General features: G+C 39.8%; 1 long non-coding RNA gene across 1 annotated transcript in view; it reads left to right on the forward strand.

The window, feature by feature from the left end:
- Positions 1–23,105, forward strand: part of LOC307098106 — a 100,722-nt gene that overhangs the window by 12,422 nt on the left and 65,195 nt on the right. Inside the window, exons 2-3 of the long non-coding RNA XR_013813401.1 lie at positions 19,050–19,107; positions 20,890–21,092. This is a non-coding gene — a long non-coding RNA (uncharacterized lncRNA). The remainder of the gene's footprint in view (positions 1–19,049; positions 19,108–20,889; positions 21,093–23,105) is intronic.

The raw sequence follows: 23,105 nt of genomic DNA on the forward strand, positions 1-23,105 counted from the left end.
TCTGGTAAATACTTAGAAAGTTGTCAAGAGTCTATGATATAGTAATTATTTTATTCAATAACTATTTGTGGAATGAAGGTCCCTGCTCTAATCTAAAATCTAGATGAGGCTACAGAGGTAGGGAAGCAGGTACCTGATCATATAAAGATGCTTAGAATTTGGACCTTATATTGAAAGCAGTCATAAGCCATGAAATTTTTTTTAAGTCAGGAGCATCCACATTATGCAAGATGTCAGTGTTCTGTGACGAAAAAGAAAAAGTGAATGTCCAGCATTAAGATAACTTTTGTTCTCTTGAATAATCATTTCTAAATGAATAACTCAGTAAGGAAAAGCAGTACAGATAAAAGATGCGGCTATCCAAATGAAGCACAGATGAGGAACAGCCTTTCCAGATTATATTGACAAGTAGTATAATACTGTTGTTAAAACTTCAGCAGTACAAAACAGTATTTCCAATGTTTAAAATAATAAAATTGTTTTTGCCTATACATTCAGGTAATGGTTTTCCAATGTCCTAGAAACTACCTTAGTACATGGCAGGCCCTCAAAATTATGATAAATGGAATATAAAAAAGTCTCCAATATGTTTTTTAATACTTGCTGTTTTTTCCACTATTATCTTTATCCTAGCCTAATGCATAAAAGCTAACATACTCCCCATTCAGATTCTAATCTGTCCTCCAGATTACCTTACATACAGGGTTGAGCAAAGTAGGTTTACAGTTGTGAGTATGAGAAACAGTTTATTCTTGTATTATTATTTATTATTATTTTCCAAATGAACAATTGTAGATCTACTTTTGCCCCACCCTGTAGATGCACTAGAAATATGTGAGGTTTTATGTCCCCATGATTAAAATTTTTGAAAATTGGTAGCTTATTCACACTGATTGAAAACATATGAATTGCTCCAATTTTTAGAATATGTGTATAGGCAAACAATGAAATGGACTAATGAAGAACATATATAAATACATAATAAATTTCATATTGGATTAAACCAATAACCATTCCACCTCTGGATCTTGAGTCCTGTTCAAGTTATTTCGTGCCTAGTATAACAAAAAACTTGTAAGTGTGTTTGTTTATTTAAAATTCCCTTATTAGGAAAAGAACATATTTTGTTTCATTTAGATTCTAATTAAGCTTGTAACTGGATATTTTAAATCACTAATATTTTGAATTTTTATGAGTCTAAATTCTTGCTTGCTCTTAGTCAAGTGCAAGGATCCCTTTTATATGTCCTCTCTTGAACTCACTTTCTCCAGACTTTGCATATGTTTTGGTCATCAATCAAACTACTAAAATCCACTTTTGTTGGTTGATATTGGTTTTAAAGCACGTCCTTGTTGCATCTGCTCCCCTTCCAATTGCTAGTCAGCCTCGAACTGACCAAAAGGCTATCAACCAGAAAGAAGCATTTGGTGTAAAATATTTGACAACCCATTAGCTAGAAAACTATCCCTTGAACAATTCACAATTGATTGAAGTTCCCTCTCCATATATAAAATTGTTTTGCAGTTCTATTCATTTTTGCATTTCTCCTTTGTATAGCCTTGGAAAACTTAGATCAGTGATATAGCAGCAAAAGACATCATGAGACCAAATAGAAAATGAGGACTTCGAAGGTGCTTTGGACCTCTTAATTTCCAGGCCACTTGCTAGCAGATACAGTTCATTACACAGGAAAATTGCTTGATCTTGGGAAAAGAAGGTCCTGGAGGTGAGGGAAAATGAGTTAGTCACCAATACAGTTGACCTTGCAATTCAATCATTTAGATCTACTAGAGAATGATTGCTGCCATTTCCAGATAAAGAATGACTGCTTCTTTCCACAGTAAAATGGCGAATCATGTATCCCCTGTGTTTAGATTCTAAAATAAAAAACAAGTAAAAGGAAGGCTATGTATGTTAATGCACACTCACCAATTTAATAGATAATGTATCATTTGTTGAGCTTTATAATCTACTATCACATGGTTTTATTTGAGCTTCGTTATAGCACTAATAGCTATTATTTCCATCTCATGTGTAGAAACATTTAGAGAAGCTGCAGTCACACAGTTCATATGGTCTAGACTGGGACTCTCAAACCATAATCATAGCTATAACACCCATGTCAAATATTACATTCACTCGATAAACATAAAATCATATCCAGAGGTATGCTAAGACAAAATTCTAAAGCATAAAGAAAATGTTAATATTCAGGAGAGAATTATGAACAATTCCTCCCTATCTGGTCTTTATCCCCTAGCCCAGTGATCGGCAAACTCATTAGTCAACAGAGCCAAATATCAACAGTACAACGATTGAAATTTCTTTTGAGAGCCAAATTTTTTAAACTTAAACTACTTCTAACGCCACTTCTTCAAAATACTCACCCAGGCCATGGTATTTTGTGGAAGAGCCACACTCAAGGGGCCAAAGAGCCGCATGTGGCTCACGAGCCACAGTTTGCCGACCACGGCCCTAGTCTTTGACGACCCAATCCAAGATTTTATCTTTACTTCATAATCAATTGTTCAGTGTCTTGTTTCTCATGCTCTATTATTAACTCTTTTATGATAAGACCATGGCTAATAATAACTCCTGTTACAGTGGTGAGCATATCTAGAAAGTATATATATTTTAATACCTTCTATGATAAATAATTTCTATCCCAATTGGATGCTAATATGGAAGGAGTTCAAATTGTCTTAGCATACTTAATAACTTGAACTTTAACCTGACAGGAAGCAAAATGCTGAAAAAGTGATAACCCTTTTTATATGATCCAAGGGATTAGCCTTCATATTTTAGTACCATTACATATGGTATTTGTGTACCTGAGTTCTGAGAGCCAAGGAAGAAAAGATTGCTTTTTGGTGCAAACGTCTTTAACATGAGTTTGAAGAAAAATAGCAATCAAGATAAGCTCTTTATTTTGATGTAATCCCATTTGTTTATTTTCTCCTTAATTTCCATTATCCTAGGAGATGTATCTATAAGCATATAGCTATGAGAGATGTCTGAGATTTTGCTGCCAATGGTTTCTTCTAGGGTTTTTATGGTTTCATGTCTTACATTTAAATCTTTTATCCATTTTGAGTTTATTTTTGTGTATAGTGTAAGATGGTGATCTAATTTCATATTTTTGTATGTATCTGTCCAATTTTCCCAACACCATTTATTGAAGAGACTGTTTTGACTCCATTGTGTGCTCAGATTCAGAAACAGCCTAAGCACACATCAGCAGATGAATGGATTAAAAAACTGTGGTACATCTATACAACGGAATACTACACAGCTATAAAAAAGAAATAACTCTTAGCATTTGCAACAGCATGGTTGGACCTGGAGAGCATTATGCTAAGCAAAATAAGCCAGTCAGAGAAAAATAAGTATCACATGATCTCACATGTGGAATCTAATGAACAACATAAACTGATGAACAAAAATAGACCCAGAGAAATAGAAATATCAAACATACTGTCAAACCTCAGAGGGAAGGCAGGGGACGGTGGAGGGGGAGAAGAGATCAACCAATGAACTTATGTGTGTATGCATAGCCCATAGACACAGACAATAGGGTGATGAAGGCTTGGTGGGGGGAGAGGTCAATGGGGGAGAAAAGGAACATATATAATACTTTCAACAATAAAGATTTATTTTTTAAAAGAAGGTGAGTATCCACCATCCAAAACAAGCTGTATTCTGAATTAGAATTTTATAGCCCTGGACTATAAAACGATCTAGATTAGATTGTCCACAAATGTGAGGATACATGGCAGTATGTCTTTGGAGTAATGAAGACAGAAAAGGTAAAGATGTGGGGAAAACTAAGAGTTAGGCATAAGCCACAAACATAATGAAAGGATTATTTTGAAACATAATCTAAAAGTTCTTATCCTCTCTAATAAAATGGTAATATGCAAATTAACCATCACTCCTCTACATAAGCCACGCCCACCAGCCAAGCCACGCCCACCAGCCTATCAGGGCGAGTATGCAAATTAACCCCCATCCAAGATGGCTACAGCCACAGAGAGCAAGGTTTCCCAGGTAACAGAGCAAGCCAAGCTTTCCATAGCCCTTGCAGGCCTAAGCCTCCACTCAAGCTACAAAGTTTCAATTATAGAAGGTAAACAAATTCAAACAAATGGCGGCAGAATGGAGCTTGAGAGAGCAGGCCAGGGTTGCCGGCGGCAACAGGGGAAGCAAAGCTTTCCGCACACCCTGGCCAGGCTCACCCGCTTAAGGCTACAAAGTTTCAATTGTAGAAGGTGAATTAACTGCCACAGAGATGGCTGCCACCCCAGAGGGAGCAGCAGGCTTGGCTCCGCTCCAGGCTACAAAGTTTCAATTCTAGAAGGAAAATAAGTTCCAGATACCAGGGCCTCTCCTTGGGTTGCCAAGGGGCGTGGCCGGCCTGCAAACCACCACAGACCCCTCGCTCAGGCCGCTCCATGCCCCAAGGGAACCCCACCCTGATCCGGGACACCCTTCAGGGCAAACCAGCTGGCCCCCACCCGTGCACCAGGCCTCTATCCTATCTAATAAAAGAGTAATATACAGATTGGTCATCACTGCAACACACAATATAGCTGCCCCCATGTGGTTAAAGATCCTGCCCCCATGTGGACACAAGATGGCCACCACAAGATGGCCAGCAGGAGAGGGCAGTTGGGAGGCACCCAGCCTGCAAGGGAGGGCAGTTGAGAGGGACCAGGCTTGCAAGGGAGGGCAGTTGGAGGTGATCAACCCTGCAGGAGAGGGCAGTTAGGGGTGACCAGGCCGGCAGAGGAGGGAAGTTGGGGGCAAACAGGCTGGCAGGGGAGCAGTTAAGCATCAACCAGGCTGGCAGCAGAGTGGTTAGGGGGTGATCAGGCTGGCAGGCAGAAGCAGTTAGGGGCAATCAGGAAGGCAGGCAGGCAAGCAGTTGGGAGCCAGCAGTCCTGGATTGTGAGAGGAATGTCCGACTGCCCTCCAGGAGTCCCAGATTGGAGAGGGTACAGGCTGGGCTGAGGGACAACCCCCCGCCGTGCACGAATTTTGTGCACCGGGCTTCTAGTGTTAATATAATATATGAAGCCAAGAGGACATAACTATATTAGTTCCTTTTTTACCAAGATAAATTGTCAACCAGATACAAAATTAATGTGTATAACAACTCTCAAGGTATTGTGCCTTCAATATGCACATTTTAAATTACCCAGTAGGAAAAAAATTAAGAAATTGTAGAAACAGAAGTGGGAGAAGAAAAGATTTTTTTAATATGTTACAAGATGTAGTTGCCATGAAAGGAAATTTAAGCAGCAGAGCAAGTTCTCAAAAAGATGCATTACTCACAATGTCATGGTAACCTAGTTTTTCAAAGTATCTGTAATAAAAAGCAAGTGACTGCAGGGTAGGAAGAAATTTCAGAAGCCTACCAAAAAAGTTGTAAAATTTTACACAGATACAAACATACACATAAGATTCAGTGATTGAGAATTTTGAAGAGTAAAATGAGAAAAAAAATAACTGGATATTTGAGGAAAATTATGGTAATGATAAAAAGGGACTAGTCACACTATCCAAGAAAAAAAGCTAGGAAGAATGTAAAATAGATATAGGTAATAACAAATTATCACAAAGAAATGCCCACAGAGAAAGAATACCTTTAAAAAGTCATCCTAGTCATCCAGCTGGTGTGGCTCAGTTGGTTGGAGCATCATCCCATAGGCCAGAAGGTGGAGGGTTTGATCCCCGGTTAGGGCACATACCTGGGTTGTGGGTTCCATCCCAGGTCAAGGTGCATGTGATCAATGTTTCTCACATCGAACTCTCTCTCTCTCTCTCTCTCTCTCTCTCTCTCTCTCTCTCTCTCTCTCCCCCCTCTCTCTTTCTCTCTCTCTAGCAACACAGAGTAATTAAAAAAGAGTCATCCTAGTCATTAACAAAGATCTTAGAACAAAAGAAATCATAGTAAAATAGAGGATTCTTTAAGGTATTTTTTGAATGTAGCCAAATATTGGTTTAAGGCAATTATTGTTCTTTCAGTAGTAGCAAAGGTCATTATGGTAAGATCATTACAGAAAACATTGTTGGATTGTTTGTAAAAAACTGGACATAGATGTGTGCCTAAGTAAGATAAAACTCAGATCAAATATTAAGCCAAAGACATCAACACATGTTATTTAACCTTATAAACCTAGCGTGGAACCAAGGGAGAGTGCCTAATCTTTATAAAGAAGGACACATAAGAATTCATTTATTTGACAAATATGTATTGATCTGCTACTGTGTGTCAGGCATTGTTCTAAATTCTTTGGATACATCAAGGAACCAGATAGACAAAAATCCCTGCCCAGTAGAACTTATATTCTAGTGGAATGAGGCACATAATTAGGAAATAAATAAGCAAATTATATGTTAGAAGAGTATTAAGTGCTATGGAAAAATAGAACAGGGTAAGAGTGATTGAAGATGCAAAGGGATCATGTTTCCTCCTTTAGATTACAAAATTTCAGTGCTCTGTAACATGTTCACCAAAAGGGGCATGTTAGTATATTGAGGAGGAAGTGGGTAGAGCTAGGCACTTAGGATGTGTCCAATAAATGATTGTTTGATTTTAACTACTCAATAATTCTTGTTTTGTTCAAAGCAGTTGCTATAGCAGAAAGTAAGTTGTGAAATTCTTGTAAAATATGTGTTTTTTATGAATGCTATAATAAACAAAATCTGTGATGTCTTCCATTAATTGAATCCCTAACACCTGTTCTCTTTACTTACCTTTTGTTTTTCATTTTGTTAAATATTTTTCACTACTGTTTTAAAACAAAATAATTGAACGTATGTGCAGTTTTAGTTAAAACATTTACATTGTTTTCCATCATTGTTAATGATAATATAATTGTATGTTTGTATGTTTAAGACCATAGAGATAATTTATTTACCACAAATGAATATGTACAGCTCATCTGTTTTCTTTGGGATGTGAGGAATATGAAGGGATTTGCTAATTTAGGGATAAACTAGTGAACTTTGGCTTCATGTATCTTTTGATTAGTTCTTTTAATGTTATCCAATTACATTAACAATGACACTGAAGTACACATAGATATAGAAATGTCTGTCTCCTTTTTCAATCCTTGAAACATCATTAGAATTAGATACTAATGTATTACTATTAAACCTAAAAAATAACATTATGGTATCAGGAAGATTCTTTGGAAACTGAGAGGTTATTTTACCAAGGTTACTAACCTAGTGGGGTTTGGGGTGGAGGGTATAGTGCATGGGGTAGAAGTGAATACTACTACACTGTTTGTTAACAAACAAACATCTAAGTTTTTATGTTTAAGTGACTTTGTCTTCTTGTAAAATCTCGAAAAGTATTTAGTATAGCTTACCAAATCTGGATATTATATTGTCTAGGTAAGTGCTGTTAATTTAATGACTAAGCATCTTCCCTCTCACTTCACTGTTCCTGCTTCTTTGCCCCAGCCAGCAGCTCAGCTCACCTCATCTCACCCTTACTTTTTATCTTAGGAAGGTAGGAATAGAACTGTTATAATCCTATATAATAAAAGGCTAATATGCAAATCGACCAAACGGCAGAATGAATAGTCGCTATGATGCGCACTTACCACCAGGGGGCAGACACTCAATGCAGGAGCTGCTTCCTGGTGGTCAATGTGCTCCCACAGGGGGTGCGCCACTCAGCCAGAAGCCCTAAGCTGGGCTCATGGCTGGCAAGCGCAGAGTCAGTGGCAGGAGCCTCTCCCACCTCTGCAGCAGTGTTGAGGATGTCCGACTGATGGCTTAGGCCCGCTCCTGCAGGCTTAGGCCATCCCCTGAGGGCTCCCAGACTGTGAGAGGGCACAGGCCAGGCTAAGGGACACCCCCCTCTCCCGAATGCATGGGTTTCATGCACCGGGCCTCTAGTCTTCAATAAAGGAAGCAACCAAGTGTATACTGGACTTTGAGTTGGCTGATTTTTAACATTATGCTCACTTAGGATATGAATTGTAGAATTTTTGAAAAGTGAAACAATATATCTTCTATAGTAATGCTACCTAATAATAGACAAATATGCAAATTGACCATACCTCCGACACACCACAAGCCATGCCCACAAGCCACGCCCACCATCCAATCAGAGCGAGTATGCAAATTAACCCAAACCAAGATGGCTACAGCCACAGAGAGCAAGGTTTCCTAGGTAACAGAGGAAGCCAAGCTTTCCACCTGCCCTTGCCAGGCCTAAGCCTCCACTAAAGCTACAAAATTTCAATTATAGAAAGTAAACAAATTCAAACAAATGGCGGCAGGATGGAGCTTGAGAGAGCAGGCCAGGGTTGCCGCCGGCAACAGGGGAAGCAAATCTTTCCGCACACCCTGGCTGGGCACACCCGCTTAAGGCAACAAAGTTTCAATTATAACCCCAACAGAAATGGCTGCCGGCCTCGGAGGGAGCAGCAGGCTTGGCTCCGCTCCAGGCTACAAAGTTTCAATTGTAGAAGGAAAATAAATTCCAGATACCAGGGCCTCCACTTGGGTTGCCAGGGGGCATGGCCGGCCTGCAAACCACCACAGGCCCCTTGCTCAGGCTGCCCCACGCCCCAAGGGAACCCCACCCTGATCCAGGACACCCTTCAGGGAAAACCAGCTGGCCCCCACCCCTGTACCAGGCCTCTATACTATCTAATAAAAGAGTAATATGCAGATTGACCATCACTGCAACACACAATATAGCTGCCCCCATGTGGACACAAGATGGCCACCACAAGATGGCCAGCAGGAGAGGGCAGTTGGGAGGCACCCGGCCTGCAAGGGAGGGCAGTTGAGAAGGACCAGGCCTGCAAGGGAGGGCAGTTGGAGGTGATCAACCCTGCAGGAGAGGGCAGTTAAGGGTGACCAGGCTGGCAGAGGAGGGAAGTTGGGGGCAAACAAGCTGGCAGCAGAGTGGTTAGGGGGTGATCAGGCTGATAGGCAGAAGTGGTTAGGGGCAATCAGGAAGGCAGGAAGGCAAGCAGTTGGGAGGCAGCAGTCCTGGATTGTGAGAGGGATGTCCGACTGCCCGTTTAGGAGGGAAGTTGGGGGCAAACGGGCAATCAGACATCCCTTGAGGGGTCCCATATTGGAGAGGGTACAGGCTGGGCTGAGGGACAACCCCCCTCCATGCACGAATTTCATGCACCGGGCCTCTAGTCTATATATATAAAAGCCTAAGTAACCATCTGACTGTTCGACTGGTAGCTATGATGCGCACTGACCACCAGGGGGCAAATGCTCAATGCAGGAGTGGAAACCACAGGCATGGAAACATGGAACAGACTGATGAATCTCAGAGGGAAGGGGGGAGGGCGGGAAGAGATTAACCAAAGATCTTACATGCATACTAGATGCCCAGTGCATGGATTCATGCACCAGTGGGGTCCCTCGGCCTGGCCTGCACCCTCTCGCAATCCGGCCGGTTTCATCCCGATCCCTACAGGCCAGGCTGAAGGACCCCACAGGTGCATGAATCCATGCACCGGGCCTCTAGTTCTTAATAATTCGTGATTTTTTAACATTGAAAAAATATCAAACTGGATACTATAAAAATTATTTTAAAGTCATTTTTTTACTACTTTTTATGTAACTTACGGATCAAGCCAGATTTTTAGAATTTAAATATGTGAAATGTTCCAGTCTCAATGAACTCATATTATTACTAAAGTAGGATTGTTAAACATTGGATCACTTTAGTATTTTACTGTATATTAATGTCTTGAACATTAACTGCCATAGGCTTTGCTTTGGGTATCATCTCTTTCCAACTTGGTCATTAGCTGTCAAAAGAATAACCTATCACAAATTGTTTTATGAAACAGTGACAATAAAAATATTACTACCTTTTAAATCTAAAGGTTTTTTTGCTGTTCAAAAATATTATTAGAGGAATTTGTGGGTGTGGAAGGGATGTGCACTCTACTAAGGGATTAGCAAGCAACTTTAATTGTATATTGAATAATGGGATGTAATTTAACATTATCTAACAGGAATGGCCTATCCAACTCCCAGATTAAAAGTATTACTTTATTTAATGTCTCTAAAGATTGAAATAACTTCCCAGGTAAGGATATAACCTCGTTTTGGATTTTTATAGGCTCATTTTGCCTTATTGCTCAGAGAGTTTACTACTTTTGCATGTTTAGATTTTATTTTGGTTTTCTTCTTAACTGGAAATGAGTCAAAATGAGCCCTTAAACTTATATACTGAATCCCAGAAACTCTTATCCACTTAAGAACTGAATTTACCTCCCTTTTTCTGTATTGGTATTCTCTTCCGTAATATATTATTAGATCTAGTGTTAGTTCACAGTCCTCATATGTCTTGTGATAGCAAATCCTCACAGTTGATCCTCTGTCCTCCTTGAAGTACTTCCTGCACTTGGCCTTTAGGACACCATCTTTGCCTCCTTTCCATATTACATTTCCCTATTACTCCTTTTCACTCTCTCTTGTTTATCCTCCTCTCTCCAATCTCTAAATATTGAGTGCCAGGGGTCAGTCTATGGACATCTTTCCTTCTCTGTCTACATGCCTTCTTTAAGTGTTATTTTCCATTTACTTGGCTTAAATTTTCATTTTCATGTCAATGGCTCTTAAATATCTCTAGCCTGGACCTAATTTGTGAATTCCACCCTTATTTGGCCTCTCCATTTGGATGGCTAATAGACATTACAAACTTAAACTGCCCCAAACTGAGCTTCTTATTAATCCCACTCTCCAAATCTGCTCCTTTTGCAATCTCAATCTCTTATTCCACACAAGAGTAATTCCATCCTTCTAAAGGCCTAGACCAGTGGTCGGCAAACTGCGGCTCGCGAGCCACATGTGGCTTTTTGGCCCCTTGAGTGTGGCTCTTCCACAAAATACCATGGCCTGGGTGAGTCTATTTTGAAGAAGTGGCGTTAGAAGAAGTTTAAGTTTAAAATATTTGGCTCTCAAAAGAAATTTCAATCGTACTGTTGATATTTGGCTCTGTTGACTAATGAGTTTGCTGACCACTGGCCTAGACCAAACCTTTGGAGTTAATCTTTATGCCCCTTTTCCTTAAAACTTACGTTCAAATTTTCAGAAAATATGTACTACTTTCCAGATACATCCAGAATTCAGTCATTTTCATAGTTCCCTTGCTACCATCTGGTCCAAACCACCATTATTGCTCATCTTGACTGTTATAATTTCCCTCACTGGGTTTCCCTATTTCTTCCTTTGTTGCCCATCAGCCTATTTCAATAGAGTAGCCAGAGTTTTCCTTTTAAAACACAAGTCAGATCATGTCGCAGATCAAGTCAAATCGGTCTTTGCTCAAAGCCTCCAATGGCTTATCCTTTCAATAAATTAAATCCAAAATCTTTACAATGGTCTTCAAAGTCTACATGATCTGCCCACACCCATCTCTCCAATCTTATCTCCTATAGTCCTCACCCTTTACTCTGTTCTGGCCTCATCCATGTTCCTTGAGTATGCATGTTTCTGTCTTAGAACAGAGGTTAGAACCAAGGTCTCAAATTCCAAAGCCTATTGCTAATACTAAATAATTTAACAGTGTCTCTTCAGAAATCCTCATGAGAATAATTTCAAGGAAACATAGGTCCTAAGTTATATACTAAATTTTAATGGCCTTATTAAAATGAATTCTAAGCATATTACTTGATTTTGCTGGGATATTTCCTAAAATCTGTTACAATTATAAGTCTGAAAAGAAAAAGATCTATCAGAATTCTGTGACAGGACATTTACAGACTGTCTAATTAAACTAAAAGCATAGATACTATCAACACATGTTTACTTAGTATCTATTAAGTGCTAGCATCTACAATGAATTCATGGGTGTCAGGCCCCATGTTGAGGGAGGAGGTGCAGTTGTGAATAAGAGAAACAAAGAAAGAGACAGAAAGGGAGGGAGAGAATCTGGAAAAGACACAAGTGATTTTGCAAAATGGACTGTAAAGTGCACCTGGGAATGCAAATCTTTTTCAACATTATATCAGTAATCTTATTAACATCATTTAAAAGAAGAAAAGCTATAAGATCTCAGTAGATACAGAAAAAGCATTTGATGCGATACATTTGTTCATGATTTTAAAATTCTCTTAGGAAAGTTGGAACGGAAGGAAATTTACTTAATCTAACAAAGAGTACCTATAAAAAACATATCAAACATTGTATTTATTGATGAAATGATGAAAACCTTCTCACTACGATCTGGGTGAGATAATGATGCCCAATATCAATCAATAGTATATGAATGTTCTAGCCAGAGCAATGGGCAAGAAAAAAGACCAGAGCCAGGCCCATGTGGTTCAATTGGTTGAGCATTTCACGAACCAAGACATGGCCAGTTCCATTCTTGGTCAGGTCACATGCCCAGTTGTGAGCTCCATCCCCATGATGGACATGCAAAGGCAGCTGATTGATATTTCTCTCTCATTGATGTTTTTACCTTTCTCTCCCTCTCCTGACCTCTCTCTGAAATAAAAAAAAATATTTTTTAAAAGACAAGGTACAAATAAGTATTGGAAAGTAAAACACTGAAGTTCATTGTTCACAGGTTGTATGATTTGGTCAAAGAAAATAAAAGAATCTTCAGGTAAATATTTAGAATTAACAATAGCATTAGCAATAAGATTGAGCCCACAACCAATATACAAAAATCAATTGTATTTTCCTATACCAGCAATAGGTAGGAAAAGAATTAAGATACCATATAGGATAGTTTTAAAATTCATCAAATACCTAAGAAGAAGCTGAATAAAAGGACACTTCTATACAGAAAACCATAAACATTATCAAAAGCATAGAAGAACTTAATATGTTTTCATTGAAAAACTTGGTATTTTAAAGATGTTAGTTCTCTGTAAATTTAATGAGTTTATGTAGTGAATATATTAAAACAAATCCAGTAAAAATTCCATCAGGCTTTATGAAAACTTAAAAGCTGATTCTAAAATTTATATGGAAATGTAAAGGGCCAAGAATAGCAAAGAGTCTTAAAGAAAAAGAAGTATGGAAAAATTCACATATCAAATATCATGATTTATTGTAAAGCAAAGTAATTAATAATGTGAATTGGCAAAAAGATTGAGAAAAAGACCAATAGACCAGAAAAGAGATTTCAAATCTGATTCATAGACATATGTGGACTCTTGGTTTATGACAGGTGACAACTTTTCAATAAATGGTATTGAGTCAATTCACTATCCATTTACTAATATGGTAAAAGATTAAACTGGACCCTTCATACCATACACAAATTTATTACAAGCAGATTATGTAAATATGAAATGTTAAACTTAAGTCTTACAGAAAAAAAGGATTATTTTCAGAGCATTAGGATAGGCAAAGGGTTTATTAAACAGAAGACAAAGAGCACTATCTAAATAGAAAATGATAAATTAGATTACATGAAAATTGAGAACTTCTACCACTCAAATAAATTATTAAGAGAGTAAAAATGAAAGCCACAAAGTAAAAGACAATATTTGCAGCCTGTATAACAACAAAAAAAGTTTATATTCAGAATATGTGAAGAACTTGTACAGATCAATAAGATAGATAACAAAAAGATAGATACAAAAGATAGATAACAAAAAGACAAGTGGGCAGGACTTGAAGAGACACTTTTCAAAAGAGGATATTCAAATGGCCAATAAAAATAAGAAAGACGACAGTAATACTCTTTAGGGAACCTGAAATCAAAACCATAAAGAGATATCACTTCAAATCTACCACAATGGCTGAAAGAGAAAAGCCTGACAGTATTATATGAGGACTAGAGGCCCGATGCATGAAATTCATGCAAGGGGCTCAGCCGTTGCAGCCACAGTGGCTTGCCTCAGCCCTGGCGGCCCTGGCTTTGTCCAGAAGGTTGTTTGGCTGTCCGGTCTAATTAGCATATTACCCTTTTATTATTATAGACAACTGGCCCGATGCACAAATGATGATTCATGCAAGAATGGGCCTTCGTTCCCCTGGCTGCACTGCCTTAACTCTGGCCGGAGCAGCCTTTCCACTCCAGCCCGGAGCTGCATTTCTGCCTTCCCACGCTGTCCAGAGGCCCCAAGCAGCTGGGGTGGTGCGGAATGCCTGCGTCGTCGCCATGGTGTCCCACCCCATCCCCGGCCGCTCTGCGCGTGAGTGTGCAAATTAAGCCACCATCTTTATTGGGTTAATTTGCATACTCCTGATGGGCTGGTGGGTGTCATGAAGGTATGGTCAATTAGCATGTAACTCTTTTATTAGGTAGATTATGTGATAATGGAAACTCCCATATTGTTGGTAAGAATGTAAATTGGTACTGGTAATTTAGAAAATGATTTTATATTATCTACTAGAGGCCCGTTGCACGAAATTCATGCACAGGGGGCGAGGGTGTCCCTCAGCCCAGCCTCTCCAATCTGGGACCCCTCGAGGGATGTCTGAATGCCCGGTGGGATTGGGCCTAATCAGGCATTCAGACATCCCTCTCACAATCCAGGATTTCTGGCTCCCAACTGCTCACCTGCCTGCCTGCCTGATAGCCCCTAACCACTTCTGCCTGCCAGCCTGATCACCCCCTAACCACTCCCCAGCCAGCCTAATCAACACCTAACTGCTCCCCTGCCGGCCTGATTACCCCTAACTGCCCTCCCCTGCCGGCCTGGTCACCCCTAACTGCCCTCCCCAGGTGGCCTGATCACCCCTAACTGTTCTCCCCTGTAGGCCTGGTTGCCCCCAACTGCCCTCTCCTGCCAGCCTGGTCACCCCCAAATGCCCTCCCCTGCCAGCCTGGTCACCCCTAACTTCCCTCCCTTGCCAGCCTGGTTGCCCCTAACTGCCCTCCCCTGCAGGACTGGTCCCCCCCCCCCACAACTGCCCTCCCCTGCATGCCTGGTTCCCCCAACTGTCCTCCCCTGCAGGCCTGGTCCCTCCCAACTGCCCTCCCCTGCTGGCCATCTTGTGGTGGCCATCTTGTGTCCACCTGGGAGCGGCCATCTTGTGTGTTGGAGTGATGGTCAATTTGCATATTAGCTCTTTATTATATGGGATTATTATATAGGATTAAAACTGAACGGATTCTTACCTATGACCCAGTAATTCCACTCCTTTTTGGAAATGCATACATTATGTGTACATGCCCCAAAAGATATGTAGAAGAATGTTTATAGTAGCATATCTATAATAATAAAAGCATAATATGCTAATTAGACCACAAGCCACCATGGCTGTGAGGGCCAAGCCCCTTGCATGAATTTCATGCATCGGGCCTCTAGTATGTAAATAATATTGTAAAATGTCCATTCAAACAATAAAAATGAACCATTGTTTTCCTATTTATGAAAAATTCAAAAATAGATAAAATTAATCAATGGTGATACAAACCAGAATTTCAGGAGAGGGGCGGATGTAGAAATGGAGAGAGGAACCAAGATGGGGATCTGGGGTGCTGAGAATATTCTATTTTTTTACATGGGTGGCAGTTATAAAGGTATACACTTTGTGAAACATCTACAGGTGTTGGGAAAGGTATTATGTGAACTAATAATAAATTTTTCTTTTACATTTTTAAAATTAATTTGTTTTTTCATTTACAGTTTACATTTACTATTATTTTATGTTAGTTTCAGGTGTACAGCATAGTGGTTAGACAATCATGTGCTTTAAAAAATGTTTTCCATGATATTTCCAGTACCAACTGACACCATTCATAGTTATTACAATATTATTGACTTCACTTCCTATGCTGTACTTTACATCCCCATGACTATTTAGTAACTACCAATCTGTACTTCTCAATCCCTTTACTTTTTTCACCCAGTCCCCCAGATCCCTTTTCTTCTGGCAACCATCAATCTGTTCTCTATCTTTATGAGTCTATTTCTGTTTTTGTTTGTTTATTTTGTTCTTTAGATTCCACATATAAGTGAAAGCATATGGTATTTATCTTTTTCCGACTTAATCACTTAGCACAGTGGTCGGCAAACCGCGGCTCACGAGCCACATGCGGCTCTTTGGCCCCTTGAGTGTGGCTCTTCCACAAATTACCACGTGCGGGCGTGCATGGACAGTGGGATTGAAACTTCGTGGCCCATGCACCGTCGGTTTTCGGCCTGGGCGAGTCTATTTTGAAGAAGTGAATATGTTTGAAATCATTCTTTTTAATTATTTATTTTTATTAATGCTAAGTTATTCAAACTCAAAATTGACTATAGAGTAGAAAGTAAATTCTCCTTTATCCCACCCCTCTGCCATTCCTACTTCCCAGAATTAAGCATGTTCACTGATTTTTTTCACATTCTTCCATAAATTCTCTTTGTATGCCAGTGTGGTTTTTCTTTGTTACTGTTTTTTACAAGTTTTAAGGTCATATTCTTCTGCAACTTATTTTTTATTAATATTATTTCAGCAAATTTACATATTTGCATATCAGTGCATAAATATTTATATCATTCTTTAAAATCTAGATAATATCCCAACATAGGGAAAGTTCATAATTTATTTAGCCTTTCTCGCACTAATAGGTATTTAGATTGTTTCCAGTATTTTTTTGTTGTTATTAATCCTCACCCAAGGATATTTTTCCATTGATTTTTAGAGAGGGTGGAAAGGAGGGGTGGAGACAAAGGGAAACATCAATGTGGGAGAGACACATTGATTAGTTGCCTCCCACATGTGCCCTGACCAGGGCTGGGGATGAAGCTGCAACCGGTAAGTGCCCTTGACAGGAATTGAACCTGGGACCCTTCAGTCCATGGACTGATGCTCTACCCACTGAGCAAAACCAGCTAAGGCTCCAGTCTTTTGTTACTACAAAAATGTTACAGCAAATGTGTGTGTGTGTGTGTGTGTGTGTGTGTGTGTGTGTGTGTGTGTGTGTATCTTTATGTATATGAGAGAGTATCTGAATAGGAATTGCTGGATCAAGAGTATAGATACTTTTTACATTGAAAATAACTTGAACCATACTTTATTTTTATTAGTAGTCGTTGAGAATTAGATACAGCATCACAGCAATAAAACTAATTTAATCAAGAATTAAAGGAAGGCACAAAATGGGAACCAATGAGTCTTTTTAAAAGCCAGAATATATTCATTGTTAATGATGTGGGGTTTTAGTGGGAAGACAGACATATGGGAGATAATTTGCCCCTGCTTTAACCCCACAGCCATAAAAGTTATTTAAAAGTCAAAAATAGAATGGACAAACAACTGAGACAAAACTACAGCCAATATTCACAAACAAATTCTAACACAATGTCATTAAACCACCTATTTATAATAGTAAGTAAAATATTTCATTTAAATTCCTTAAAATTAGAAATTATCTTCTCAGGATTAGGTCACACTTACTCTGAAAAGCCTTCTTCCTTGAGTCATGCTGTTCTAAGAATTGAATTTTTCTTCTAATGGAGAACTGTTGATCATTTAAGTCTGTACCTACTGCTGATAGTGATTCTTAGTTTAACGCCAGGAAATGAAGGCTTCAGAATCTCTTAGAAATGCAGCTATGGACACTAGATGTATTAATGTGCTCTAAATATAATTTAATTTACAGAGGAACAAATAAAATTTCTTCTTCACAAGAAGAAAATTAGTAACCTGGTTCTTTGCTGTTTACCTACATCATGCATCAAAATACAATCTTTCTTTGCCATAATACAAGAATATTGTTAATAGCAAGAGAACAGGAGGTATGGTGGAAATCTAAACACCTGAATAACCTGTAGTTTCTGTGGATAATCATAGCTAATATTTGAGTGCTTATTATGTACTTGGTGCATTGTAAGGGCCCAATTTGTATTATTCCATTTATTAGTCATAACACTCTGAGGTGGATGTGTTTTTTTTGTTTGTTTGTTTTTAAATATTTTTATTGATTTTTTACAGAGAGGAAGAGAGAGGGATAGAGAGCTAGAAACATCGATGAGAGAGAAACATCGATCAGCTGCCTCCTGCACACCCCCTACTGGGGATGTGCCCGCAACCAAGGTACATGCCCTTGACCGGAATCGAACCTGGGACCCTTGAGTCCGCAGGCCGACGCTCTATCCACTGAGCCAAACCGGTTTCGGCAGAGGTGGATGTTTTAATAAGCACAGTTTTACAGTTTGGGAATAGGATGTGTGGAAATGCTAAGCAAGATAGACAACTGATAAGTAGCAAAGCCAGTATTCAAACCAGGTAACATGGGTACAGAGCCCCTACCCTTAACCATTTCACTAGGCTGGAACTCCATTTGGTTCTGAATGTGTGCAGTCCACACCTTCACATCTTTCTGTCTTTCCCCACTTTGAAGCACAGTTTCAGTTGGTCAAGTTTTCCCCTGCTGTTGGGAAGAGGAGCTGGGCAAGGGCAGCTGTTTTTATGTATGTGTAATTTGTAAGACCAATGTCTTCGGCTTGTCTTGTCTTTCAGTATGCCTTGGTGAAAGCCAGATATGGTATATATGGTAATAGGAACTGAGGTAATTGGGCTTTTAGTGTGAGGTATTATGTTAATACTAGAGCTCCGGTGCATGAAATTTGTGCACTTAGGGGCATCCCTCAGCCCTGCCTGTGCCCTCTCACAGTCCAGGAGCCCTCGGCAGGTGTCCAACTGCCGGCTTAGGCCCGCTCCCTGCGCAGGTGGGAGAGGCTCCTGCCACAGCCACTGTGTTCGCCAGCCATGAGCCTAGTTTCTGACTGAGCAGTGCTCCCCCTGTGGGAGCGCACTGACCACCAGGGGCAGCTCCTGCGTTGAGTGTCTGCTCCCTGGTGCTCAGTGCACATCATAGTGACCAGTAGTTCCGCCATTTGGTTGATTTGCATATTAGCCTTTTATTATATAGGATGGCTAGGAGCTGGGCTGTTTTTAATGTGTGCTGTAGCTATACCAGAGGCTTCAGTTTGTTCTGGGTTTTGTTTGTGCACAAGTGTGGGTGCATCTGTGATTCTTGGGGGGTCAGGGTTCTCCCCTGCTATATTCAGGTTTCCCTAAAAGCTTCTCTTTTTGTTGTTGTTATTGTTAATCTTCACCTCTGAAATATATTTTTCCCCATTGATTTTTAGAGAGAATGGGAGCGGGGAGAGACAGAGGGAGAGAAACATCATCAAGCCTGCAACTGAGGTATGGAATCAAACCGGTGACCCTTCAGTCCTTGGGCCGATGTTCTAACCACTGAGGGAAAACAGCTAGAGCAAGAGTCTGTGTCTTACAGTTCTTGCAATTGTAATCCACTGTTATTATACTGGAGCTCTGTTGATGTGGCAGTAAGGTGTTGGGGAGAGGAAATGTTCTATAATTTTATGATTAAACTAGAGGCCTGGTGGACAAAATTTGTGCATGGGGGCGTTGTCCCTTAGTCCAGCCTGCACCCTCTCCAATCTGGGACCCTTGACGGGCAGTCAGACATCCCTCTCACAGTCCAGGACTGCTGGCTCCCAACTGCTCACCTGCCTGCCTGCCTGATTGCCCCTAACCACTTCTGCCTGCCAGCCTGATCGATGCCTAACTGCTTCCCTGCTGGCCTGATTGTCCCTAACTGCCCTCCCCTGCTGGCCTGGTCACCCCTAACTGCCTCCCCTGCTGGCCCGGTCACCCCTAACTTCCCTCACTTGCCAGCCTGGTTGTCCCTAACTGTCCTCCCCTGCAGGCCTGGTCACCCCTAACTGCCCTCCCATGCAGGCCTGGTTCCCCCCAACTGCCCTCCCCTGCAGGCGTGGTTGCTCCTAACTGTCATCCCCTACTGGCCTGGTCACCCCCAACTGCCCTCCCTTGCAGGCCTGGTCCCTCCCAACTGCCCTCCCCTGCTGGCCATCTTGTGGTGGCCATCTTGTGTGTTAAAGTGATGGTCAATTTGCATATTACCTCTTTATTATATAGGATTATTATATAGGGTATTTACCTTTTATCATGGAAAGCCATGCAGCTATATGCTGGCCTATTATTTTCTTTCTTTGTAGTCTCTTTATCTGGTTTTGGAGTTAGGATAATGCTAACCTCATAAAAAAGAACTTGGGAAGTCTTTCCTCCTCTTGAATTTTTTGGAATAGTTTGAGAAGGATAGATATTAGTTTTTATTTGAATGTTTGGTAAAATTCACCTGTGAAGCCATTCAAGGTCTTGGAGTTTTAAATGCAAGCACAGAGAGAGTTGACATTTTTATCATCCTTCTTTTTCCCCCTGCCTGAATACTATCCATCCCCAATATTGTTAAAGGTAGTGGATGTTTAAAATGTGATGTTCACAGATAGTGTCTGCAACTGTGCCTCCTTTCTCCTGCATGAAAATTTCTATTCTATGTACCAAACTAATTGTTATTTTCATGATTGTTGACTTAGGAAGTCAGTGGCTCTGTGTGGTTCCTGCCCATCAGCCATTTCTACCACAGTTCCCAAACTGCACTGACAGGCCCTGGGGTACCACAGAGAACTCACAGAAGTACTGTGAGATATTTTAAGGTTTCAAGAAACACTATGACATTTGTTGAATACTACATGAACTGCTATTACTAAGTTGTTTGAACCTGACTACTTAATAGAATGAGTAAAAAGGACCTGTTCAGTATTTCTTTTGACCTAGAGGCACCATGAAAAAATTATTGAGGCACTAATGGTACTGTGAACAGAAGTGGGGGCACCTCTGCATTACCCCCTTCCCAGCATCTTTTATTTCTTTTTTGGGATTCATGTAGATCTGAAACATTGGATTCAGCTCCAGATCATGGGATGAAGTATATGATGAAGCTAAGATAATCAATGCAGTCTATTCCTGGCCTTGTTAAGGGTGAAAATGTGTCCTAAATCAGCCCAATCAGTAAATCTCAAATATCATGTTTTGAATGCTTGAAGGATTTTAAAATCAGTCTCTTTTTTTCTCTCTCTCTTTCTCTCTCTCTGACTGACTAAGCATGTAGCCACTGGAAATGTTGACAGTCATCTTTTGAACACAATGAGAGACAGCTTTTAGATGGATGAAGTTGATACTGCAAAAGGTATAATGGGGAGACTGAAAGAAACTGAGTCTTTGGTGATATGCATGAGCCCTCGATCAAGCCCTGCCTGAAGCCTGCTACTTTTTATCTTTTATGACTAAATATTGTTTACATAAGTGTCCATCAGTTATCCTTTTTTGATTCACAAGGTTTTTGTTGTATTTTGATTATTAGTCAGATATAGTATTTCAAAAATCTTTACACTTTTCTTGATTATTACATTAACTAGTATCTCCAATACAATTTTGAATAGAAATGGAAGTATTGGGCATCCTAGTCTCATTCTCAATCTCAGGCAGAGAGCTTTCAATAATTCACCATGAAGTATTATGTTTGCTATAAGTTTTGTTTTGTTTTTGTAAATATTCATTAATCAGATTAATGAAATTTCTTTTTATTCGTCATCACGAAGAGTTTAGATCAGAAATTGAGTGTTAGATTTTATCTCTTGGGGAAGCAGCCATTGCTGGACCTGCTGCAGCTCTTAATGTCCTGGGCCTGGAACATTACCCTATATGGAATCTGGGTTCCAAACTTTCACTTGGCCCCAGATTCTTTTTTCTTATTAGAACCTTTTCCCCTGTTCTGGATATGCAGTGAACTTCCTTGTATTGCTGAAATGTGTGTTTCATATGTCACCTGGCCAGCCACACCAGTATATCTGGCTGCCTTCCTTGGGAAATAAATGGAATATTAACTTGGAATCTTCACCAGCAGCATGAGAAGGGTGTGTGCAGTCTGTAGCCCTGCATCAGCTATCAAGATGGGCATGCTGGCTATGGGAGATCATCATGCACTACAGAATCTGATATCTCTATATATTTTCTCCTTTCTGTGAGTTCCACCTACTACCATTGTCCACACAGTTCCTTTTGTGTTGGATCCTTCTCGGTGATTTCCAGCCCATGAAAGTTGCAGTGGCTGAGATCTGTGGGCTCCTACTTCTAGTAGTAGTTGGCACTGTGATGATATGGGCCGCCTTCCACTCTGTGGAAATGCTCATTTGGGATTGGTACTTGTATCTTACATTATCAGATGTTTTATCTATGTCTATTGAAATGACCATACCATTTTCCCTTTTTTTCCTGTTAATGGGGTAAATTACATGAATTGATTTTCAAATGTTATGTTTTGCATTCCTATAATAAACTCCACTTAGTTGTAATCTATTATTATTTTTATACATAGCTGGACTTGACTTGCTATTGTGTGGTTTAGGAATATTGCATCTATGTTTAAGAGAGATTGGTTTGTACTTTCTCATACCTCCTGAGAATTCAATTACATATTTGTTGGATCTTTTTACTATGATCCACATATATTTCATATTAATTTCTGCATCTCCCACTAAAATTTGACTCTCTTCTTTAGTATTGACGTTTCACACTGACCTGTTTGGGGGTTTACTTAATCTTTTATCTGTAATCTATTGATAAATCCATGTTGAGTTCTTAATTTCAATTTATGCCTTTTTCAGTAGTTCAGTGTGTTTTTGTCCTATTTCATTGAACATGTTTAATCATAATTATTTATAAGTTCTTATCTACTAAGTCCAATCATTAGATCATATACAGGTCTTTGAATGTCTTAAGTATTGGTTTAATGATCCTTTTTTGGCATGCTAAGTAATTTTTTTTATTAATTCTGGACATTGGATATTAGAAATCATACAATCTCTAGATCATGTAATCTTTCATCTTTTACTCTGCTAGGCAGGTAGAGTAAAGACCGATCACCTAAATCCAATCAAGAACCAAGCTTTGTTCACAGGAGGTGAGACTCCATTAACCTCTCCAGGATGTAGCTCTTCAGGGCTTCCAAATGGAGGCCTGGTGTGTTCATTGGGGCCTATTATTCTGTCTAGTCCTTAATTTTATTATTTTTATCCTCAATCAGGAATTAAGACATGATTTTTCTGGTCTTTGCTCTTAGGTTCTTAGTTTCCACCACATGCAGCTTAAGAATTCAATAAAAATCTTGGGAAGAACCTACTGTGTGTGAACTCTAGTTATGACTTTGTTAAATTAACATTTATTAAGTGGAACACAGTGATACACTACTTAATCATGGGGATGCATCCTGAGGGATGCGTCATTAGGCAATTTCGCTGTTGTGCCAACATCACAGAGTG

The sequence above is a fragment of the Cnephaeus nilssonii genome (assembly GCF_951640355.1).
Source record: "Cnephaeus nilssonii genome assembly, chromosome: 4".
Taxonomy (NCBI): domain Eukaryota; kingdom Metazoa; phylum Chordata; class Mammalia; order Chiroptera; family Vespertilionidae; genus Cnephaeus; species Cnephaeus nilssonii.